Source organism: Ranitomeya imitator, chromosome 8 (genome assembly GCF_032444005.1).
Source record: "Ranitomeya imitator isolate aRanImi1 chromosome 8, aRanImi1.pri, whole genome shotgun sequence".
Taxonomy (NCBI): Eukaryota; Metazoa; Chordata; class Amphibia; order Anura; family Dendrobatidae; genus Ranitomeya; species Ranitomeya imitator.
The window spans coordinates 179,768,675-179,789,814 of record NC_091289.1 but is presented as its reverse complement, the minus strand read 5'-3'; the positions used below and the strand labels follow the sequence as shown (position 1 = coordinate 179,789,814).

The window sequence follows — 21,140 nt, the reverse complement described above, 5'->3', positions numbered from 1 at the left end:
AACTTAAAGGCAACCTGTCACCCCAAAATCGAAGATGAGCTAAGCCCACCAGCATCAGGGGCTTTTCTACAGCATTCTTGAATGCTGTAGATAAGCCCCCAATGTATCCTGAAAGATGAGAAAAAGAGGTTAGATTATAGTCACCCAAGGGTGGTCCCATGGTACCGGGACCGCCCCTGGGTGAGTGTAATCTAACCTCTTTTTCTCATCTTTCAGGTTACATCAGGGCAGAATGCTGTGGATAAGCCCCTGTGATGCTGGTGGGCTTAGCTCACCTTCCATTTTGGGGGTGACAGGTTCCCTTTAATAATAATAATCTTTATTTTTTATATAGCGCTAACATATTCTGCAGCACTTTACATTTTGCACACATTATCATCTCTGTCCCCGATGGGGCTCACAATCTAAATTCCCTATCAGTATGTCTTTGGAATGTGGGAGGAAACCCACGCAAACACGGAGAGAACATACAAACTCTTCGCAGATGTTGTCCTTGGTGGGGTTTGAACCCAGGACTCCAGCGCTGCAAGGCTGCTGTGCTAACCACTGCGCCATCGTGCTGCCTTTAAATCCAGAGCCCCCCACTAGGTATAAATATCCGGCAGGATCTTATGCATTTTTATGAATGATAAGTTATAATTCTTGTATATATACAGTATATATTTTTTTCTTTCTTCTTTCTCCTGCCTTAAGCATAGTATCTGTACATGCATATTTCAGGCTAAACTCATTAATTACGTGTAGGTGTTGCCCTGTTTCTATTGTCTGCGAGATCAGAGGGTGTAACCTAATGGGCCTAGTCGTTTATAGCAGCCCTCTTTCGTTTTATTTCTATCACAATGACTAAGGCGGCACGACCGTTGAAACGCGTATGATTTTAAATGCACTTTAAGCCTGTGACCGGCACTGGTAGGAATCACCCGTTTTTGTGTCTTTGGATATAAAGATGGATTTTGGACTTATGTGCTTTTAATGAAAATGGAATAAAAGTTATTTTTCATGGATATCACCCACGCTGGACTTCTGCTTCACAAGTATTATGGTAGTTATATTCTTGCACATAGGGGCAGTATTATAGTAGTTACAGTCATGGCCAAAAGTATTCACACCCCTACAATTCTGTCAGATAATACTCAGTTTCTTCCTGAAAATGATTGCAAACACAAATTATTTGGTATTATTATCTTCATTTAATTTGTCTTAAATGAAAAAAACACAAAAGAGAATGAAGCAAAAAGCAAAACATTGATCATTTCACACAAAACTCCAAGAATGGGCCAGACAAAAGTATTGGCACCCTCAGCCTAATACTTGGTTGCACAACCTTTAGCCAAAATAACTGCGACCAACCGCTTCCGGTAACCATCAATGAGTTTCTTACAATGCTCTGCTGGAATTTTAGACCATTCTTCTTTGGCAAACTGCTCCAGGTCCCTGATATTTGAAGGGTGCCTTCTCCAAACTGCCATTTTTAGATCTCTCCACAGGTGTTCTATGGGATTCAGGTCTGGACTCATTGCTGGCCACCTTAGAAGTCTCCAGTGCTTTCTCTCAAACCATTTTCTAGTGCTTTTTGAAGTGTGTTTTGGGTCATTGTCCTGCTGGAAGACCCATGACCTCTGAGGGAGACCCAGCTTTCTCACACTGGGCCCTACATTATGCTGCAAAATTTGTTGGTAGTCTTCAGACTTCATAATGCCATACACACGGTCAAGCAGTTCAATGCCAGAGGCAGGAAAGCAACCCCAAAACATCAGGGAACCTCCGCCATGTTTGACTGTAGGGACCGTGTTCTTTTCTTTGAATGCCTCTTTTTTTCTCCTGTAAACTCTAGGTTGATGCCTTTGCCCCAAAAGCTCTACTTTTGTCTCATCTGACCAGAGAACATTCTTCCAAAACGTTTTAGGCCTTTTCAGGTAAGTTTTGGCAAACTCCAGCCTGGCTTTTTTATGTCTCAGGGTAAGAAGTGGGGTCTTCCTGGGTCTCCTACCATACAGTCCCTTTTCATTCAGACGCCGACGGATAGTACGGGTTGACACTGTTGTACCCTCGGACTGCAGGGCAGCTTGAACTTGTTTGGATGTTAGTCGAGGTTCTTTATCCAACATCCGCACAATCTTGCGTTGAAATCTCTTGTCAATTTTTCTTTTCGGTCCACATCTAGGGAGGTTAGCCACAGTGCCATGGGCTTTACACTTCTTGATGACACTGCGCACTGTAGACACAGGAACATTCAGGTCTTTGGAGATGGACCTGTAGCCTTGAGATTGCTCATGCTTCCTCACAATTTGGTTTCTCAAGTCCTCAGACAGTTCTTTGGTCTTCTTTCTTTTCTCCATGCTCAATGTGGTACACACAAGGACACAGGACAGAGGTTGAGTCAACTTTAATCCATGTCAACTGGCTGCAAGTGTGATTTAGTTATTGCCATCACCTGTTAGGTGCCACAGGTAAGTTACAGTTGCTGTTAATTACACAAATCAGAGAAGCATCACATGATTTTTCGAACAGTGTCAATACTTTTGTCCACCCCTTTTGATGTTTGGTGTGGAATTATCTCCAATTTGACTTTAGGACAATTCTTTTTGTGTTTTTTCCATTTAAGACAAATTAAATGAAGATAATAATAACAAAGAATTTGTGTTTGCAATCATTTTCAGGAAGAAACTGAGTATTATCTGACAGAATTGCAGGGGTGTCAATACTTTTGGCCATGACTATATATTCTTGTACATAGAGGCAGTGTTATAGTAGTTATATTCTTGTATATAGGGGCAGTATTATAGCAGTTATATTCTTGTACATAGGGGCAGTATTATTGTAGTTATATTCTTGTACCTAGGAGCAGTATTATTGTAGTTATATTCTTGTACATAGGAGCAGTATTATAGTAGTTATATTCTTGTATATAGGGGCAGTATTATAGTAGTTATATTCTTGTACATAGAGGCAGTATTATTGTAGTTATATTCTTGTACATAGGAGCAGTATTATAGTAATTATATTCTTGTACATAGGGGCAGTATTATAGTAGTTATATTCTTGTACATAGGAGCAGTATTATAGTAGTTATATTCTTGTACATAGGGGCAGTATTATAGCAGTTATATTCTTGTACATAGGGGGCAGTATTATAGTAGTTATATTCTTGTACATAGGCGCAGTATTATAGCAACTATATTGTTGTACATAGGAGCAATATTATGGTAGTTATATTCCTGTACATAGGGGGCAGTATTATAGTATATAATTGTACATAGGAGCAGTATTATAGTAGTTATATTCTTGTATATAGAGGCAGTATTATAGTAGTTATATTCTTGTATATAGAGGCAGTATTATAGTAGTTATATTCTTGTACATAGGAGCAGTATTATAGTAATTATATTCTTGTACATAGGGCAGTATTATAGCAGTTATATTCTTGTACATGGGGGCAGTATTATTGTAGTTATATTCTTGTACATAGGAGCAGTATTATAGTAGTTATATTCTTGTACATAGGAGCAGTATTATAGTAGTTATATTCTTGTACATAGGAGCAGTATTATAGCAGTTATATTCTTGTACATAGGGGCAGTATTATTGTAGTTATATTCTTGTACATAGGAGCAGTATTAGAGTAGTTATATTTTTGTACATAGGGGCAGTATTATAATAGTTATATTCTTGTACATTGGGGCAGTATTATAGTAGTTATATTCTTGTACATAGGGGCAGTATTATTGTAGTTATATTCTTGTACATAGGAGCAGTATTAGAGTAGTTATATTTTTGTACATAGGGGCAGTATTATAATAGTTATATTCTTGTACATTGGGGCAGTATTATAGCAGTTATATTCTTGTACATAGGGGCAGTATTATTGTAGTTATATTCTTGTACATAGGAGCAGTATTAGAGTAGTTATATTTTTGTACATAGGGGCAGTATTATAGTAGTTATATTCTTGTACATTGGGGCAGTATTATAGTAGTTATATTCTTGTACATAGGCACAGTATTATAGCAATTATATTCTTGTACATAGGAGCAATATTATGGTAGTTATATTCCTGTACATAGGAGCAGTATTATAGTAGTTATATTCTTGTATATAGAGGCAGTATTATAGTAGTTATATTCTTGTATATAGAGGCAGTATTATAGTAGTTATATTCTTGTACATAGGAGCAGTATTATAGTAATGATATTCTTGTACATAGGAGCAATATTATGGTAGTTATATTCCTGTACATAGGAGCAGTATTATAGTAGTTATATTCTTGTATATAGAGGCAGTATTATAGTAGTTATATTCTTGTATATAGAGGCAGTATTATAGTAGTTATATTCTTGTACATAGGAGCAGTATTATAGCAGTTATATTCTTGTACATAGGGGGCAGTATTATTGTAGTTATATTCTTGTACATAGGAGCAGTATTAGAGTAGTTATATTTTTGTACATAGGGGCAGTATTATAATAGTTATATTCTTGTACATTGGGGCAGTATTATAGTAGTTATATTTTTGTACATAGGGGCAGTATTATAGTAGTTATATTCTTGTACATTGGGGCAGTATTATAGTAGTTATATTCTTGTACATAGGCACAGTATTATAGCAATTATATTCTTGTACATAGGAGCAATATTATGGTAGTTATATTCCTGTACATAGGAGCAGTATTATAGTAGTTATATTCTTGTATATAGAGGCAGTATTATAGTAGTTATATTCTTGTATATAGAGGCAGTATTAGAGTAGTTATATTCTTGTACATAGGAGCAGTATTATAGTAATTATAGTCTTGTACATAGGGGCAGTATTATAGTAGGTATATTCTTGTACATAGGAGCAGTATTATAGTAGTTATATTCTTGTACATAAGAGCAGTATTATAGTAGTTATATTCTTGTACATAGGGGCAGTATTATAGTAGTTATATTCTTGTACATAGGGGGCAGTATTATTGTAGTTATATTCTTGTACATAGGAGCAGTATTATAGCAATTATATTCTTGTACATAGGAGCAATATTATGGTAGTTATATTCCTGTACATAGGGCGCAGTATTATAGTATATTATTGTACATAGGAGCAGGATTATAGTAGCTATATTCTTGTACATAGGGACAGTATTAGAGTAGTTTTATTATTTTACATAGGGGCAGTATTATAGTAGTTATATTTTTGTACATAGGGGCAGTATTATAATAGTTATATTCTTGTACATAGGAGCAGTATTATAGTAATTATAGTCTTGTACATAGGGGCAGTATTATAGCCAGAATTTATTATATGAGGGATTTTGCAAATTGTAAATCTGAGGGAGTGGTATATATGGCCACTTGCTTGTGTCCACTTAATTACATCGGGAAAACCAGGAGAGAGCTGCGCAGACGCATTGGTGAGCACCTTGGTGACATCAAGCATGGACGGGATACACCAATAGCTAAACATGTCAGATTAGCCCATTCGAATGATAGTAGGGCAATTTCGTTCTGTGTCCTTGAGGTTGTGCGTCGTAACCCTCGTGGTGGTAATATTGATAAATTGCTCCTTCAAAAGGAGTGTCAATGGATATTCAAACTGCGTACTCTTGTACCGGATGGTCTAAATGAGCAGCAGAATTATTGTTGCTTTCTATGATGTAGTGATCCATTATCACTAGCCAGTCTTTGTTTGTGAATATGTTTATTCACTATTTATCATTATCTTTATTAATCTGTTTTTGATATATTTTTTCTGTGGTACCTGGGTGGGTCTCTATTTGGGCTTTATTAGTTATATGCTGTCGTATGTGAGCCACATTATTTGAGCTTTGCTATCTATATATGGCATATTAGCTTGTGCGCTTGTTTATTGTAGCGGCTGTATCTGGGCTATATTGTGGTGCTATAGCGTTCATTGAGGTTTTGCGCCTGCGCACATTGCTCTCTTGATGTTTGCCGGCGCGTACGTACTTGTTCTCCGCTTGTCAGCATTATCATATGGTATGCACCTGCGCACTAGCTCCTTATCGGTCTCTATAGCCATTGGCTTTCGGTGCGTGCGCAGAGTCAGATGGGGGTGTGTTCTACCTCACCTCGTACGCTTGCGTATTTTGCCGCTCCATTGACTATTCAGCCCACGGCGCATGCGCCGCTTCTGGCGGTTCTCCTGTCGTAGCTTCCGCTTTATTCGGCGGCTAGAGCGTGTGAGTTAGTCCTCTGGTATATGGGGACCTCCCTGTCCTCCTTTTTTATGGAGGCACTATGTAGGTTCTCATGCGCTTGGGGCCTTCTTGACTGTTTGTGGTATTACTATCTTGGTAAACCATGAAACAGGAAACCATCATGCGAGAGTGGTTGTTTAAAAGCGGGACCCACAGGTAATTTATTGCAGCCCTATCTTTTCAATTCATCACTGCCATGTACATATCTGGTCTCTCCTGATGAACCCAGTTCTGTTTGGGGGAAACGCGTCGAGAGGTGTTTTGGAGATGTTATCTGCGCGGTTATCATTTGGCTGGCCACTACATCTGGACTGATCTTCAGTTGTGGACTATTTAGTGCAGCAGATGAGTATATCATTTTTTTCATTGCTGTGTTGTGCATCAGCCACATTGTTCACACTGTTGGAAATATCTGGGTGCTATATATCTGGATGTATGTGGTAGCGCGGTTTTATGTATCTATATGGTTTATATGTATTGTTTCTATCAGTCCTGAATATTCAATGTATATCTGATATTGTAGCATTTGCTATGTATTGTGTATCATAACCACTGGTAGATTTATTTGGTTTTTTGTATATAGTATGTGCGCTTGATATATATATATATAGCTCTATCCCTTGACCTCACATCACATTTGAGGGGAGGGTCTGTATTTTTTTTTTTTTGATCACATATCTATACAAGTTAACTACAGCCATCTGGCCTTCTGTTTCTATTCCTATCCCTTATAGGGAGTAGATAGGAGTTCAGGGTGAGTCATCGCAGTATTATAGTAGGTATATTCTTGTACATAGGAGCAGTATTATAGTAGTTATATTCTTGTACATAGGGGCAGTATTATAGTAGTTATATTCTTGTACATAGGAGCAGTATTATAGTAGTTATATTCTTGTACATAGGAGCAGTATTATAGTAGTTATATTCTTGTACATAGGAGCAGTATTATAGTAGTTATATTCTTGTACATAGGGGCAGTATTATAGTAGTTATATTCTTGTACATAGGGGGCAGTATTATTGTAGTTATATTCTTGTACATAGGAGCAGTATTATAGCAATTATATTCTTGTACATAGGAGCAATATTATGGTAGTTATATTCCTGTACATAGGGCGCAGTATTATAGTATATTATTGTACATAGGAGCAGGATTATAGTAGCTATATTCTTGTACATAGGGACAGTATTAGAGTAGTTTTATTATTGTACATAGGGGCAGTATTATAGTAGTTATATTTTTGTACATAGGGGCAGTATTATAATAGTTATATTCTTGTACATTGGGGCAGTATTATAGTAGTTATATTTTTGTACATAGGAGCAGTATTATAGTAGTTATATTCTTGTACATAGGAGCAGTATTATAGTAGTTATATTTTTGTACATAGGGGCAGTATTATAATAGTTATATTCTTGTACATAGGGGCAGTATTATAGTAGTTATTTTCTTGTACATAGGAGCAGTAGTATAGTGGTTATATTATTGAACATAGGGGCAGTATTATAGTACAGGGTGGGCCATTTATATGGATACACCTAATTAAAATGGGAATGGTTTGTGATATCAACTTCCTGTTTGTGGCACATTAGTATATGGGAGGGGGAAAACTTTTCAAGATGGGTGGTGACCCAGGCGGCCATTTTAAAGTCGGCCATTTTGGATCCAACTTTATGTTTTCCAATGGGAAGAGGGTCATGTGAAACATCAAACTTATTGAGAATTTCACAAGAAAAACAATGGTGTGCTTGGTTTTAACGTAACTTTATTTTTTCTTTACAAGTTTATGACCACTTGTAAAAAAATATGCTCAAAGTGCTGCCCATTGGATTGGATTGTCAATTATTTAAATAACTTAAAAAAAAAACAAAACGTGAGGACCCCTCTATTCTTGATAATTAGCCTTGCTGAAGCTGACAGCTGGGGGTTGCAGCCCCCAGCTGTGAGTTTTGTCTGGCTGGTTATCAAAAATAGGGGGAACCCACGCCGTTTTAAAAAAAAAAATTGTTTATAGTGCAGGAGCGGCAGATGAAGACTCCCATCTCACTGTAATTAGCGGCTGTAGGTGTCAGCTGATGGGAGCAGTAGTCCCATCAGCTGACACCAGTGACCGGACGTGAAGTTTACACCTCCGATCACAGCTTAGCTCCCCCGCTGTCTTTGGACAGCGAGGAGCCACGGCTCTCTGACCGGCGGAGAGGATTTCACCGCCAATCAGAAGCGGTGTTTGCCGCGCTGTCATACATATGACAACGTGTCAAACACTGTATTGTCGATCGTGTCCACTCTGCTGGATGACAGGCTGCATGGACGCATCATGCAGCCTGCCATCTAGATGTAGCAGAGCCGAGTGTAACATCACATCCGGCTCTCCTTGACTTTTCTGCAGCAAATATGGTGCAAGAAAAGTCAACCTGCGTATTTGCTGTGTTTTTTCACCACCCATTCAAGTCAATGGGTGAAAAACGCTGAAAAAACGCTGAAAGAAGTGACATGCTCTATGTCCAGCAAACGCAGCAAAGCACAAAATACTGATCACACAAAAAAAACACTGTGTGTGCATGAGATTTCTGAAATTTCAAAGGCGTTGCTGGTACTGTAAAAAGCAGCTGAAAATTAGCTGAAAATTAGCGGAAAAAAAAGCAGAAAAAAAAAAACACACAGCAAAAACGCCCTGTGTGAACTTACCCTAAAACACATTGGAAAAACACTGAAATATTTGACACTTTGCAGATTTGAAAAAAACTCGTCAATGGTTAAAATCCTCAAAGAACAAATAAGCAGCATGTGCATCAGATGTCAGAAATCTATTTCATTTTTCTAGTATTGTTAAAAGCAGCCTTGAAAAACACGATAAAAAAGAAACGCAGCAAAATGCAAGAGTGAACAATCCCTTGGAACATTTGCTGTGGATTTTTATGCACTAAAAAAAGGGGGTTTTTTTAGCAGGAAAAATGTATCGTACAATATGTGCATTTGTGTTGTGTTTTTTTTATTTGTGTTTACGTTGCATTTTTACTTTATTTTTATACCTTTTATTTAATTGGTGAAAAAAATGCTGCAGAGATGCTGAAAGAATTGACCTCGATATATTGTTGGTCCTTTTCTGGAACCTTCTTTATTTCCCCCATTAACACCCCTCACGGCCACTGCTTATTTTTGCAGACCCCAGCCCTGATTATGTTGTTTTGAAGCCTTCCTGATAATTAGCCGCTCATCATGTCCGCCTTACCTCAATGCTTCCATACGATAGCGATGAGATGTTTGCACTTTTCAGTCCTCATCATCAGCTGTAATTTAGGATCTCCCTGGAAACCGTCCCTAAATACAAAGGGGCACTGAAAAGCTCCTGCCTCGTAGCGAGGAATAAAATAAATTAAATTAAAGTTAAAGTACGGTGACTGCTCACAAGGCGCACACGTGGTCCTCGCCGTTCCGGGAACTGCGCCAGGCTGGGGTTTTCAAATCTTGCGTAGAATGTCAGTGTAAATCAGATTCAGAGAAGACTAAACATTTATATCCATTTCCTAATTCATGGGTAAAAATAACATCTGAGTTTTTATCAAAGTGTCTGTTCTCCCCCAATTCGGTTACCCCTCCCCCCCCCCCCATAACTGCCTTTACCCCTTCCTGGTCTAGGATTTACTTAGTGGTGCCACTTATATCTCATAAGCCCCAATGCAAACTCTCTGACATTGCCCCCAATATCACCAGTTTTTAATAGTTTTGCAATATTCTTATATACCATAATCCAGTATTATGGCAAATAGTACAAACGATCAGATGATTGCGGGTTCAAATCCCCTAATAAAGAAAGAAAAAAAAAACAAAAGCATAAAAAAAGATTATTTAGATCACTCTCCTCCTACTGTGTGGGGTCATCATAGTGCATGGGGTCATCATACTGTAAGGGGCATCATACTGTAAGGGGCATCATACTGTAAGGGGTCATCATAGTGTAAGGAGTCATCATACTGTAAGGGGTCATCATAGTGCATGGGGTCATCATAGTGTATAGTGGCATCATACTGTATGGGGTCATCATACTGTAAGGGGCATCATACTGTAAGGGGTCATCATACTGTATGGGGGCATGATACTGTAAGGGGTCATCATAGTGCATGGGGTCATCATAGTGTATAGTGGCATCATACTGTATGGGGTCATCATAGTGCATAGTGGCATCATACTGTATGGGGGCATCATACTGTAAGGGGGTCATCATACCGTAAGGGGCATCATACTGTAAGGGGTCATCATAATGTATGGGGCATCATACTGTAAGGAGTCATCATAATGTATGGGGGCATCATACTGTAAGGAGTCATCATACTGTAAGGGGTCATCATAGTGCATAGTGGCATCATACTGTATGGGGGCATCATACTGTAAGGGGGTCATCATACTGTAAGGGGCATCATACTGTAAGGGGTCATCATAATGTATGGGGGCATCATACTGTAAGGAGTCATCATACTGTAAGGGGTCATCATAGTGCATAGTGGCATCATACTGTATGGGGGCATCATACTGTAAGGGGGTCATCATACTGTAAGGGGCATCATACTGTAAGGGGTCATCATAATGTATGGGGCATCATACTGTAAGGAGTCATCATACTGTAAGGGGTCATCATAATGTATGGAGGCATCATACTGTAAGGGGTCATCATAGTGCATGGGGTCATCATACTGCATGGGGGCATAATACTGTATAGGGGCATCATACTGTAAGGGGTCATCATAATGTAAGGGGTCATCATACTGTAAGGGGTCATCATACTGTATGGGGGCATCATACTGCATGGGGGCATCACACTTTATGGGGGAATCATACTGTAAAGTGTCATAGTAACATAGTAACATAGTAACATAGTTAGTAAGGCCGAAAAAAGACATTTGTCCATCCAGTTCAGCCTATATTCCATCATAATAAATCCCCAGATCTACGTCCTTCTACAGAACCTAATAATTGTATGATACAATATTGTTCTGCTCCAGGAAGACATCCAGGCCTCTCTTGAACCCCTCGACTGAGTTCGCCATCACCACCTCCTCAGGCAAGCAATTCCAGATTCTCACTGCCCTAACAGTAAAGAATCCTCTTCTATGTTGGTGGAAAAACCTTCTCTCCTCCAGACGCAAAGAATGCCCCCTTGTGCCCGTCACCTTCCTTGGTATAAACAGATCCTCAGCGAGATATTTGTATTGTCCCCTTATATACTTATACATGGTTATTAGATCGCCCCTCAGTCGTCTTTTTTCTAGACTAAATAATCCTAATTTCGCTAATCTATCTGGGTATTGTAGTTCTCCCATCCCCTTTATTAATTTTGTTGCCCTCCTTTGTACTCTCTCTAGTTCCATTATATCCTTCCTGAGCACCGGTGCCCAAAACTGGACACAGTACTCCATGTGCGGTCTAACTAGGGATTTGTACAGAGGCAGTATAATGCTCTCATCATGTGTATCCAGACCTCTTTTAATGCACCCCATGATCCTGTTTGCCTTGGCAGCTGCTGCCTGGCACTGGCTGCTCCAGGTAAGTTTATCATTAACTAGGATCCCCAAGTCCTTCTCCCTGTCAGATTTACCCAGTGGTTTCCCGTTCAGTGTGTAATGGTGATATTGATTCCCTCTTCCCATGTGTATAACCTTACATTTATCATTGTTAAACCTCATCTGCCACCTTTCAGCCCAAGTTTCCAACTTATCCAGATCCATCTGTAGCAGAATACTATCTTCTCTTGTATTAACTGCTTTACATAGTTTTGTATCATCTGCAAATATCGATATTTTACTGTGTAAACCTTCTACCAGATCATTAATGAATATGTTGAAGAGAACAGGTCCCAATACTGACCCCTGCGGTACCCCACTGGTCACAGCGACCCAGTTAGAGACTATACCATTTATAACCACCCTCTGCTTTCTATCACTAAGCCAGTTACTAACCCATTTACACACATTTTCCCCCAGACCAAGCATTCTCATTTTGTGTACCAACCTCTTGTGCGGCACGGTATCAAACGCTTTGGAAAAATCGAGATATACCACGTCCAATGACTCACCGTGGTCCAGTCTATAGCTTACCTCTTCATAAAAACTGATTAGATTGGTTTGACAGGAGCGATTTCTCATAAACCCATGCTGATATGGAGTTAAACAGTTATTCTCATTGAGATAATCCAGAATAACATCCCTCAGAAACCCTTCAAATATTTTACCAACAATAGAGGTTAGACTTACTGGCCTATAATTTCCAGGTTCACTTATAGAGCCCTTTTTGAATATTGGCACCACATTTGCTATGCGCCAGTCCTGCGGAACAGACCCTGTCGCTATAGAGTCACTAAAAATAAGAAATAATGGTTTATCTATTACATTACTTAGTTCTCTTAGTACTCGTGGGTGTATGCCCTCCGGACCCGGAGATTTATCTATTTTAATCTTATTTAGCCGGTTTCGCACCTCTTCTTGGGTTAGATTGGTGACTCTTAATATAGGGTTTTCATTGTTTCTTGGGATTTCACCTAGCATTTCATTTTCCACCGTGAATACCGTGGAGAAGAAGGTGTTTAATATGTTAGCTTTTTCCTCGTCATCTACAACCATTCTTTCCTCACTATTTTTTAAGGGGCCTACATTTTCAGTTTTTATTCTTTTACTATTGATATAGTTGAAGAACAGTTTGGGATTAGTTTTACTCTCCTTAGCAATGTGCTTCTCTGTTTCCTTTTTGGCAGCTTTAATTAGTTTTTTAGATAAAGTATTTTTCTCCCTATAGTTTTTTAGAGCTTCAATGGTGCCATCCTGCTTTAGTAGTGCAAATGCTTTCTTTTTACTGTTAATTGCCTGTCTTACTTCTTTGTTTAGCCACATTGGGTTTTTCCTATTTCTAGTCCTTTTATTCCCACAAGGTATAAACCGCTTACACTGCCTATTTAGGATGTTCTTAAACATTTCCCATTTATTATCTGTATTCTCATTTCTGAGGATATTGTCCCAGTCTACCAGATTAAGGGCATCTCTAAGCTGTTCAAACTTTGCCTTCCTAAAGTTCAATGTTTTTGTGACTCCCTGACAAGTCCCCCTAGTGAAAGACAGGTGAAACTGCACAATATTGTGGTCGCTATTTCCTAAATGCCCAACCACCTGCAGATTTGTTATTCTGTCAGGTCTATTAGATAGTATTAGGTCTAAAAGTGCTGCTCCTCTGGTTGGATTCTGCACCAATTGTGAAAGATAATTTTTCTTGGTTATTAGCAGAAACCTGTTGCCTTTATGGGTTTCACAGGTTTCTGTTTCCCAGTTAATATCCGGGTAGTTAAAGTCCCCCATAACCAGGACCTCATTATGGGTTGCAGCTTCATCTATCTGCTTTAGAAGTAGACTTTCCATGCTTTCTGTTATATTTGGGGGTTTGTAACAGACCCCAATGAGAATTTTGTTACCATTTTTCCCTCCATGAATTTCAACCCATATGGACTCGACATCCTCATTCCCTTCGCTAATATCCTCCCTTAAAGTGGACTTTAGACAAGACTTTACATAGAGACAAACCCCTCCTCCTCTCCGATTTTTACGATCCTTTCTAAACAGACTGTAACCCTGTAAGTTAACTGCCCAGTCATAGCTTTCATCTAACCATGTCTCGGTTATTCCCACTATGTCAAAGTTACCTGTAGATATTTCTGCTTCTAGTTCTTCCATCTTGTTTGTCAGGCTTCTGGCGTTTGCGAGCATGCAGTTTAGAGGATTTTGTTTTGTTCCAATCTCCTCACTGTGGATTGTTTTAGAAATGTTCTTACCTCCCTTCTGAGTATGTTTTCCTGGGTCGTCTTTGTTCGAGTCTAATGTTTTTCTTCCCGTCCCCTCTTCTTCTAGTTTAACGCCCTCCTGATGAGTGTAGCGAGTCTTCTGGCGAATGTGTGTTTCCCAGGTTTGTTGAGGTGTAGTCCGTCTCTGGCGAGGAGTCCATCATACCAGTAATTCACACCGTGGTCCAGGAATCCAAATCCTTGTTGTCTGCACCATCGTCTTAGCCAGTTGTTTGCATCAAGGATCCTGTTCCATCTCCTGGTGCCATGCCCATCTACTGGAAGGATAGAAGAAAAAACTACCTGTGCATCCAGTTCCTTTACTTTCTTCCCCAACTCTTCAAAGTCCTTGCAGATTGTCGGTAGGTCCTTCCTTGCCGTGTCATTGGTGCCAACATGTATCAGAAGAAATGGGTGGACGTCCTTGGAGCTGAAGAGCTTTGGTATCCTATCGGTCACATCCTTGATCATCGCACCTGGAAGGCAGCATACTTCTCTTGCAGTTATGTCCGGTCTGCAGATGGCTGCTTCGGTGCCTCTCAGTAGTGAGTCTCCCACCACCACCACTCTTCGTTGCTTCTTGGCTGTACTTTTTGCTGTCACTTGTTGCTGTGTGCCCTTTTCTTTTTTGCTTGCTGGTATTGCTTCATCCTTAGGTGTGCCATCTTCATCCTCTACAAAGATTTGATATCGGTTCTTCAGTTGTGTGGTTGGTGATTTCTCCATGGTCTTCTTGCTTCTTTTGGTCACATGCTTCCACTCATCTGCTTTTGGTGTCATCATAGTGTATAGTGGCATCATACTGTATGGGGCCATCAGAGTGTATAGGGGCATCATACTGTATGGGGACATCATACTGTAAGGGGTCCTCATAGTGTATGGGGGCATCATACTGTAAGAGGTCATCATAGTGTATAGGGGCATCATACTGTATGGGAGCATCATACTTTATCGGGGTATCATACTGTATGGGGGCCATAGAAGGAGTATCATAGTGAGTTGCTATGAGGTCCTGTGATTTCTATACACACCCCTGCTCAGGGGCATTATTACAATAAACAGGGTCTAAACGTGAAGATTATACGAAGGCACAATGAAGGGGTGGCATTATTATATGGAGGCACAGTGGGGGATCGCTATCATTATATGGAAAGCACAGAAGACATTATTATTATTACTATGTGTGTTTGCATTGTTATAAGGTGGTATGGGGTCATTATTATAAGGGGTCATTATTATAAGGGGTCAAGGGGAATTATTATAAGGAGGCACCAGAGGACATTATTGCTATAGGTTGCTGTGTAACTGTAAGGAGGCACAGAGGAGAACTGGTAAGAGGAAGAACAGAGGGAACATTATTACTCTGTCGGGGCACAGAGGGGGCACTGTTACTGTGAGGGGCACAAAAGGAGGATAATATTACTATAGAGGCATAGAGGGGGCATTATTACTGCCTATATGGTTTGTGTAGAGGCGGGGGTTTGTGAGGAGGGGGCTGGAAAAACAGAAAGCCAAAGATGTCTGTGTGTTACATTTCGCAGGGACGAGTTATGGATGGAAGAAGAAGTCATGGAGATCTGGGCCGAAGGGAAAAGAAAAGGGAAAATTAATTACTTAAATCAGTGAGTGCAACACCAGTGAGAATCTGCACAGTATACACATACAGCTCTGGCAAAAATTAAGAGACCACTGCAAAATGTTCAGTTTGTCTGATTGTTCTCTTTATAGGTATAATTTTGAGTAAAATGTAAATTGCTCATTCATTCTACAACCCCTGGCAAAAATTATGGAATCACCGGCCTTGGAGGATGTTCATTCAGTTGTTTATTTTTTTTATAAGAAAAAGCAGATCACAGACATGGCACAAAACTAAAGTCATTTCAAATGGCAACTTTCTGGCTTTAATAAACACTAAAAGAAATCAAGAATAAAAAAATGTGGTAGTCAGTAATGGTTACTTTTTTTTAACCAAGCATAGGGGAAAAAATTATGGAATCACTCAATTCTGGGGAAAAAATTATGGAATCATCCTGTAAATTTTCATATCCAAAACTAACACCTGCATCAAATTAGATCTGCTCGTTATTCTGCATCTAAAAAGGAGTGATCACACCTTGGAGAGCTGCTGCACCAAGTGGACTGACATGAATCATTCAATGTTCAACACGAGTGATGTCAATTGAAACAAAGGAGAAGATTATCAAACTCTTAAAAGAGGATAAATCATCACACAATGTTGCAAAAGATGTTGGTTGTTCACAGTCAGCTGTGTCTAAAACCTGGACCAAATACAAATAACATGGGAAGGTTGTTAAAGGCAAACATACTGGTAGACCAAGGAAGACATCAAAGTGTCAAGACCGGAAAAAAAGCAATATGTCTCCAAAACAGGAAATGCACAACAAAACAAATGAGGAATGAATGGGTGGAAACTGGAGTCAACGTCTGTGACCAAACTGTAAGAAACTGCCTAAAGAAAATGGGATTTACATACAGAAAAGCTAAACAAAAGCCATCATTAACACCTAAACAGAAAAAAAACAATGTTACAATGGGCTAAGGAAAAGCAATCGTGGACTGTGGATGACTGGATGAAAGTCAAATTAGTGATTTAATTGCAAATCTGCATTGGGCAAGGTGATGATGCTGGAACTTTTGTTTGGTGCCGTTCCAATGAGATTTATAAAGATGACTGCCTGAAGAAAACATGCAAATTTCCACAGTCATTGATGATATGGGGCTACATGTCAGGTAAAGGCACTGGGGAGATGGTTGTCATTACATCTTCAATAAATGCACAAGTTTATGTTGATATTTTGGACACTTTTCTTATCCCATCAGTTGAAAGGATGTTTGGGGATGATGAAATCATTTTTCAAAATGATAATGCATCCTGCCATAGAGCAAAAACTGAAAACATTCCTTGAAAATAGACACATAAGGTCAATGTCATGGCTGCAAATAGTCCAGATCTCAACCCAATTGAAAATCTTCGGTGGAAGTTGAAGAAAATGTTCCATGACAAGAATCCAACCTGCAAAGCTGATCTGGTCACAGCAGTCAGAGGAAGTTGGAGCCAGATTGATGAAGAGTCCTGTGTGACACTCATTAAGTCCAGGCCTCAGAGACTGCAAGCTGTTATAAAAGCCAGAGGTGGTGCAACAAAATACTAGTGATGTGTTGCCGGAGTGTTTTTTTGTTTGTTTTTCATGATTCCATAATTTTTTTCCCACATAATTGAGTGAGCCCATAATTTTTTCCCTCTGCTTGTTCTAAAAAAAGTAACAAATACGGACTACAACATTTTTTGTTCTTGATTTCTTTTAGTGTTTCTTAAAGCCAGAAAGTTGTCATTTGAAATGACTTTAGTTTTGTGCCATGTCTGTGATCTGCTTTTTTTCTACAAAAATAAACAACTGAATGAACATCCTCCAAGGTCGGTGATTCCATAATTTTTGCCAGGGGTTGTACAAACTACTGACAACATGTCTCCGAATTTCCAAGCAATAAATTTTGTATTTTTTTTTCTGAAAAGGAGAAATGGTCAAAATAAAAAAACCCTGTGCTTTCAGTCCTCAAATAATGCAAATAAAACAAGTTCATAATCATTTAGAAACAACAATTCTAATGTTTTAACTCAGGAAGAGTTCAAAAATCAATATTTTGTGGAATAACCATGATTTTTAATCACAGCTTTCGTGCGTCTTGGCATGCTTTCCACCAGTCTTTCACACTGTTTCTGGCGCAAAAATGTAAGCAGTTCTTCTCTGTTTGATGGCTTGTAACTATCCATCATCCTCTTTATTACATTCCAGAGGTTTTCAATGGGGTTCAGTGTTGTGAATTCTGTGGCAGAGCTCCCTCCTGTGGTCACAAGTGGTACTTCGGCTGGTTCTCTCTGTGAGCTTCCGTTGGTGGAGGAAAGTGGTACTGCGGCTTCTGAGTTTCCTTCCTCAGGTGATGTGGTGAAGTCGTTAGGTGCTGCTCTATTTAACTCCACCTAGTGCTTTGATCCTGGCCTCCAGTCAATGTTCTAGTATTGGACCTGTTTCCTCCTGGATCGTTCCTGTGGCCTGCTGCGCTGCATAGCTAAGTTCCTCTTTGCTATTTGTTTGCTGTTTTTTTCTGTCCAGCTTGTCTATTTGTTTTTTTTTCAGCTTGCTGGAAGCTCTGGGACGCAGAGGGTGTACCTCCGTGCCGTTAGTTCGGTACGGAGGGTCTTTTTGCCCCCTTTGTGTGGTTTTTGTAGGGTTTTGTGTTGACCGCAAAGTTACCTTTCCTATCCTCGCTCTGTTCAGAAAGTTGGGCCTCACTTTGCTAAATCTATTTCATCTCTACGTTTGTCTTTTCATCTTAACTCACAGTCATTATATGTGGGGGCTGCCTTTTCCTTTGGGGTATTTCTCTGAGGCAAGGTAGGCTTATTTTCTATCTTCAGGCTAGCTAGTTTCTCAGGCCGTGCAGAGTTGCATAGGGAGCGTTAGGCGCAATCCACGGCTGCCTTTAGTGTGGTTGGAGAGGATTAGGGATTGCGGTCAACAGAGTTCCCACGTCTCAGAGCTCGTTCTTGTTTTTTGGGTTATTGCCAGGTCACTGTATGTGCGCTGACCTCTATGTCCATTGTGGTACTGAATTACCTTTCATAACAGTACTGGAGGCCAAAAGTACTAATGATTCCCAATAGAGGGAAAAAAAGAAGTTCTGAGGCCATTTTGTTTTCTTTGCACTTTGTTTTGCCTTTTTTTTCCCCTAGACATTTGGGTGGTTCAGGACACAGGTGTAGCAATGGACATTAAAGGTCTGTCTTCATGTGTGGATCAGCTCACGGCAAGAGTACAAAATATTCAAGACTTTGTGGTTCAGAATTCTATGTTGGAACCAAGAATTCCTATTCCTGATTTGTTGTTTGGAGATAGAACTAAATTTCTGAGTTTCAAAAATAATTGTAAACTATTTCTGGCTTTGAAACCTCGCTCCTCTGGTGACCCAGTTCAACAAGTTAGGATCGTTATTTCTTTTTTGCGTGGCGACCCTCAGGACTGGGCATTTTCTCTTGCGTCAGGAGATCCTGCATTAAGTAATATCGATGTATTTTTCCTGGCGCTCGGATTGCTGTACGATGAGCCTAATTCTGTGGATCAGGCAGAGAAGAATCTGCTGGCTCTGTGTCAGGGTCAGGATGAAATAGAGGTATATTGTCAGAAATTTAGAAAGTGGTCCGTGCTCACTCAGTGGAATGAAGGTGCGCTCGCAGCTATTTTCAGAAAAGGTCTCTCTGAAGCCCTTAAGGATGTCATGGTGGGATTTCCTATGCCTGCTGGTCTGAATGAGTCTATGTCTTTGGCCATTCAGATCGGTCGACGCTTGCGCGAGCATAAATCTGTGCACCATTTGGCGGTATTACCTGAGCTTAAACCTGAGCCTATGCAGTGCGATAGGACTTTGACCAGAGTTGAACGGCAAGAACACAGACGTCTGAATGGGCTGTGTTTCTACTGTGGTGATTCCACTCATGCTATCTCTGATTGTCCTAAGCGCACTAAGCGGTTCGCTAGGTCTGCCACCATTGGTACGGTACAGTCAAAATTTCTTCTGTTACCTTGATCTGCTCTTTGTCATCGTATTCTGTCATGGCATTTGTGGATTCAGGCGCTGCTCTGAATTTGATGGACTTGGAGTATGCTAGGCGTTGTGGGTTTTTCTTGGAGCCCTTGCAGTGTCCTATTCCATTGAGAGGAATTGATGCTACGCCTTTGGCCAAGAATAAGCCTCAGTACTGGACCCAGCTGACCATGTGCATGGCTCCTGCACATCAGGAGGTTATTCGCTTTCTGGTGTTGCATAATCTGCATGATGTGGTCGTGTTGGGGTTGCCATGGCTACAAGTCCATAATCCAGTATTAGATTGGAAATCCATGTCTGTGTCCAGCGGGGGTTGTCAGGGGGTACATGGTGATGTTCCATTTCTGACTATTTCGTCATCCACCCCTTCTGAGGTTCCAGAGTTCTTGTCTGATTACCGTGATGTATTTGATGAGCCCAAGTCCGATACCCTACCTCCGCATAGGGATTGTGATTGTGCTATCGATTTGATTCCTGGTAGTAAATTCCCAAAAGGTCGACTGTTTAATTTATCTGTGCCTGAGCACGCCGCTATGCGGAGTTATGTGAAGGAGTCTTTGGAGAAGGGGCATATTCGCCCGTCATCGTCGCCATTAGGAGCAGGGTTCTTTTTTGTAGCCAAGAAGGATGGTTCACTGAGACCTTGTATAGATTACCGCCTTCTAAATAAGATCACGGTTAAATTTCAGTACCCCTTGCCGCTGTTATCTGATTTGTTTGCTCGGATTAAGGGGGCTAGTTGGTTCACCAAGATAGATCTTCGTGGTGCGTATAATCTTGTGCGTATTAAGCGAGGCGATGAGTGGAAAACTGCATTTAATACGCCCGAGGGCCATTTTGAGTATCTAGTAATGCCATTCGGACTTGCCAATGCTCCATCAGTGTTTCAGTCCTTTATGCATGACATCTTCCGAGAGTACCTGGATAAATTCCTGATTGTGTACTTAGATGACATTTTGATCTTCTCGGATGATTGGGAGTCTCATGTGAAGCAGGTCAGAACGGTGTTTCAGGTCCTGCGTGCTAATTCTTTGTTTGTGAAGGGATCAAAGTGTCTCTTTGGTGTTCAGAAGGTTTCATTTTTGGGGTTCATCTTTTCCCCTTCTACTATCGAGATGGACCCTGTTAAGGTCCAAGCCATCCATAATTGGACTCAGCCGACATCTCTGAAAAGTCTGCAGAAGTTCCTGGGCTTTGCTAATTTTTATCGTCGCTTCATCTGCAATTTTTCTAGTATTGCTAAACCATTGACCGATTTGACCAAGAAAGGTGCTGATTTGGTCAATTGGTCTTCTGCTGCGGTGGAAGCTTTTAAAGAGTTGAAGCGTCGTTTTTCTTCTGCCCCTGTGTTGTGTCAACCAGATGTTTCACTTCCGTTCCAGGTCGAGGTTGATGCTTCTGAGATTGGAGCAGGGGCTGTTTTGTCGCAGAGAAGTTCTGATTGCTCGGTGATGAAACCATGCGCCTTCTTTTCCAGGAAGTTTTCGCCTGCTGAGCGAAAT

General features: G+C 40.2%; 1 long non-coding RNA gene across 1 annotated transcript in view; it reads right to left on the bottom strand.

The window, feature by feature from the left end:
* The window catches only part of LOC138647542 (uncharacterized), a 44,476-nt gene extending 34,964 nt beyond the window's left edge, over positions 1–9,512 (bottom strand). The window contains exon 1 of the long non-coding RNA XR_011314993.1: positions 9,430–9,512. This is a non-coding gene — a long non-coding RNA (uncharacterized lncRNA). The remainder of the gene's footprint in view (positions 1–9,429) is intronic.
* Between the last annotated feature and the right edge of the window lie 11,628 nt (positions 9,513–21,140).